The sequence below is a fragment of the Cynara cardunculus genome, assembly GCF_001531365.2.
Source record: "Cynara cardunculus var. scolymus isolate 2C chromosome LG 10, CcrdV1, whole genome shotgun sequence".
NCBI classification, from domain to species: Eukaryota; Viridiplantae; Streptophyta; class Magnoliopsida; order Asterales; family Asteraceae; genus Cynara; species Cynara cardunculus.
Window position 1 is genome coordinate 2,446,529 of NC_037537.1, and position 4,551 is coordinate 2,451,079.

Sequence of the window (4,551 nt, forward strand, 5' to 3'; positions counted from 1 at the left end):
ATTACAAGGGGCACGATACTTTTCCAAAATTGATCTTCGGTCTGGGTACCATCAACTTCATATCCGAGATTGTGATATTCCAAAAATCGCATTCAGAACTCGCTATGGGCACTACGAATTCTTAGTAATGCTTTTCGGGCTAACTAATGCTCCAGCGGTCTTTAATGATCTTATGAATCGGGTTTTCAAAGATTATCTTGATGAATTTATTATCGTGTTTATTGATGACATCTTGATCTACTCGAAGTCAAGAAAGCAACATGATCAGCATCTTTAAGTTGTTTTAGAAAATCTTCGAACAAAAAAGTTGTATGCAAAACTTTCCAAATGCGAGTTCTGGCTCAATCAAGTGTCTTTTCTCGGGCACGTAATCTCCATCAATGGTGTCAAAGTTGATCGGGCGAAAATTGAAACCATCACTAATTAGTTACGACCTACGAACATATATGAAGTTTGTGGTTTTCTGGGTCTGGCTGGTTATTACAAACGATTTGTTGAAGGTTTATATATAATATCTCTGCCGTTGACCCGATTGCTCTGGAAAGGAGTCAAATTCAATTGGGGTTCCGAACAAGAATGCAGTTTTGAGGAACTAAAGCATCGATTGGTTACCGTACCTATTCTTGTGTTGCCGTCTGGCAGCAGTGGATTTCAAGTTTACAGTGATGCTTCAAAGAAAGGTCTCGGTTGTGTTTTTATGAAAAACAAAAAAGTGATCGCATATGCTTCTCATAAATTTATGCCTTATGAGGTCAATTATCCGACTCACGACCTCGAATTGACTGAGGTCATTTTCGCACTCAAGATCTGGCGCCATTATTTGAATGGTGAGACCTGTGAAGTTTTCACTGACCATAAAAGCCTCAAATACATCTTTACTCAAAAAGAGTTAAATATGTGCCAACAGAGATGGTTCGAACTTCTAAAAAATTAAGATGTTCGGATACAGTATCATCCAGGTAAAACTAATGTAGTCATCAACGCCTTAAGCTGTAAAGCTGTGGAACAACTTTCTTCTTTAATTGTTTCTACAGAGTTGTCTTTGGAGATCGAACGGTTCAGATTGAAAATCTATCCGAGTTCGCAAACAGAAATTCTATGTAATCTGATGGTAGAACCGACTCTAATCTCTTGGATCAAAGAAGCCCAGCAAGACAATAGTGAAATATGGGAAAATTTCTAGCAGGCAGAAGATATGAGGGTGTTCAAAAAAACCGTCGGACCGCTCAAACCTCCCGAACCGAGTTAAATCGGACCTTTTTTGGCGATTTGAGCGGTCCGATTTAGTTTGGAAAATACCCAAATAGTGCGGTCCGGTTCGGTTTGCGGTTTAGAATTTTTTTGGGCGGTTTGGACCAAACCGACCGCCATATATATATATATATATAATTAAAAATTAAAAAGCCCAACTTTGATTTATACCTTATGGGCTATTACCCTAAACATAACCCTTACCCAACCTAGTAATCAGTCAACAAATATAACCCTTAACCCTCAATCGGCCTATTTTTTAATCGGCTAATCCTATCATCGATTCATCGAACAAACTACAAAGTCAACAAACAGAGACGAAGGAGACGAAGTCGATTCGATGGAGAAGAAGGAGACAAAGATGTTCATCCCGCCACTGCCCTAGTCTTGTCGTTGCCGGATTGGAAAGTGGAAACAAAGTGACGAAATAGAAGTAGAGTAGTTGACAGAGACGAGTGGTTTGAACTTTGAAATCCCTCAAGAACAGATTTGCAAGTCATGTTTTTTTGCTGTAAGAAATTTCTATTTCTATCTATGCTTTAACATATTTCTATCTAGTATCTATGACTATAGTGTTACCAAATTAACAGAAGTAGACACTAGACAGCGACGAAGGGTTAGAACTTTATGAAACTTTTTTGTTGCTTTAAGAAATTTCTATTTCTATCTATGCTTTAACATATTTCTATCTAGTATCTATGACTATGTTTTACCAAATTTCTATCTATGACTGTTAAATAAATACACAAATCTGTTAATCCATCTTGGATTCTTAGTTGTATGACTGTCTCTAAATGATTGCCTTTTAACATGACTATAGATATTAGATAACTATTTGACATCTAGAAGTTGAATGTAGTACATACTTAACCATTCAAGAAAACTAAAAGATTGTAAATGTTACCACTTTATGAAACTTTTTTGTTGCTTTAACCTTTAAGAAATTTCTATCGTTGCTTTAAGCCTTTAACAGAGTATTAGTGATGTCTCTATGAAGTCCTATTTTCTATATAACTATATTGAACATATTGTAACTTAAGTTTATTTTCTACTTTTTTTGTTTGTGTGTCTATTTATGTATTTTAGATGGAAATACCCTCTCAATCTCAAAGTATAGACTCAACTGGTGCTTCTAAACCTCCTTTGCCACCTAACACCAAAGAGAGGAAAAAAAGTAGACAATGTTCTAAAGTATGGGATCATTTTACGAGAAATGAGAGTAACCAAAATGACCCAAGGGCTGTATGTAATTACTGTGGTAAAGACTATGCAAGTGATAAGAAAAAAAATGGAACTAGCACCCTTTGGAACCATCTTAACCATCAATGTAAAAAGTATTCGTTTAGATTAGAGGATAARAAGCAAAGATTCTTGTCTTTTCAAAAGAACAACGTGAACGAAAGTGGTAGTCTTGTATCTGTGGGGTTTAGTCTAAAAGCATGTGGAGAAGCTTGTGCAAAAATGATTGTGAATGACGAGTTGCCTTTTAGATTTGTTGAACAAGAAGGGTTCAAATCATTTTGTAGTCTCGCATGTCCTAAATTTGAACTTCCATCGTGCATTACAATAGGTAGGGATATTATGAATCTCTATAATGATGAAAAGAAAAAATTGAGGCCCTTTTTTCATTCAAAATTCACAAAGAGTTTCCCTTACCACGGATACTTGGACTTCTATTCAGAATGTTGTATATATAGTATTAACAGCCCACTTCATAGATTCTGATTGGAAAATTCAAAAGAGGATCTTGAACTTTTGTCAAGTGTCCAACCACAAAGGAGAGACAATAGGAAAAACTATTGAGACGCGTTTAAAAAAATGGGATATCGAGAGGGTGTTCACTATCACTGTCGATGCTTCTTCTAACAATGGGGTTGTTCAACATATCAAGAAAAGATTGCAAATTTGGAAGACTGCAGTTTGTGATGGTGAATTCTTGCATGTTAGTGTTTAGCCCACATATTAAACTTAATTGTGGGTGATGGATTGAAGGAAATGGACTATTCTATAGCTGATGTTCGTAATGAAGTTAGGTATGTTAGATCTTCCCCTTCTAGGTTAGCAAGATTTAAAAGTTGTGTAAAAAATACATGTAAAGAAGATAGAGCACTTGTTTGTTTGGATGTGCCTACTAGGTGGAACTCCACATATTTGATGTTAGATCATGCTTTGAAATATGAGGAGGCTTTTAAGTTATTAGAAGAGGAGGGTGATTATTTCATTCAATACTTTATTGAAGATGATAGAAATGGAAAAAAAGCCGCTTGGGCCACCGACGTCTAAGGATTGGGAACAATGTGCCATGTTTTGTAAGTTTTTGAAGGTTTTTTATGATGACACTTTAAAGTTCAGTGCTTCTTTGCATGTTACTTCAAATGTTTATTTTCACGAGTTGTCGCTAGTTCATGGGTTGATTAACATTTTGTGATTGGATAAATAGTATTCAATAACCGGATTTGTTGATCGAATTTGAAATAATATTTTGTGATTGGATAAAAATTGTTATTTTATCATAAAATGAAGTTTTGATATAAATGATTTTGATCTGAAAACTATTCCAATGGTTGCGGTCTATTTTTTAAATGCTTTGAAGAGATAAGGGTGGCATATCAAGGAGAGGTGTCCATTTGTTATAAGGGTGGCATATCAAGGAGAGGTGTCCATTTGTTATAAGGGTGACATATCAAGGAGAGGTGTCCATTTGTTATAAGGATGGCATATCAAGGAGAGGTGTCCATTGGATATAAGGGTGGTATTGTCTGTGTGTGATATTATATAACTATTTCTATTATATCCTTTGAGACTACCGAGATTTGGAATCTTTATTTCTTTGTGATTTAAGGATTTAGGATCGAGGTTCTTATTGGAAATCATAGATTGGATGTTATTGCGGAGAAAAGATCTGTTTTGACCAGAAACTTTGTTAAACCTCGTTATTAAGAAAAAGGTTTAATAAGTGGCATTGTATGGAACCTGATTGGTTCAAAAGGTATGAGATTTGAATAAGCTAAGTGATAGCTTGAATTTGATAAATGAATTGGTATTTTGGTATATGGATTCATATATTTGTTATTTATATGAATACTTGATTTTGTAAAGGTTTTGGTGATCCTTCACCCTGCAATGACATGAATAGGGTATCTCACTAGACTTTACAGTCTAACCCTCGTTTTGTGATTTAAAATGTGTATTGCAGGAAGTGTGGAAGGTAAAGGAAATGAAAAGATTTAGTGCTTTTCTTACATGCATTTTGGTTGAAGATTTGCTTTTGATGCATAAGTTCTGATGATTAGTACAAGA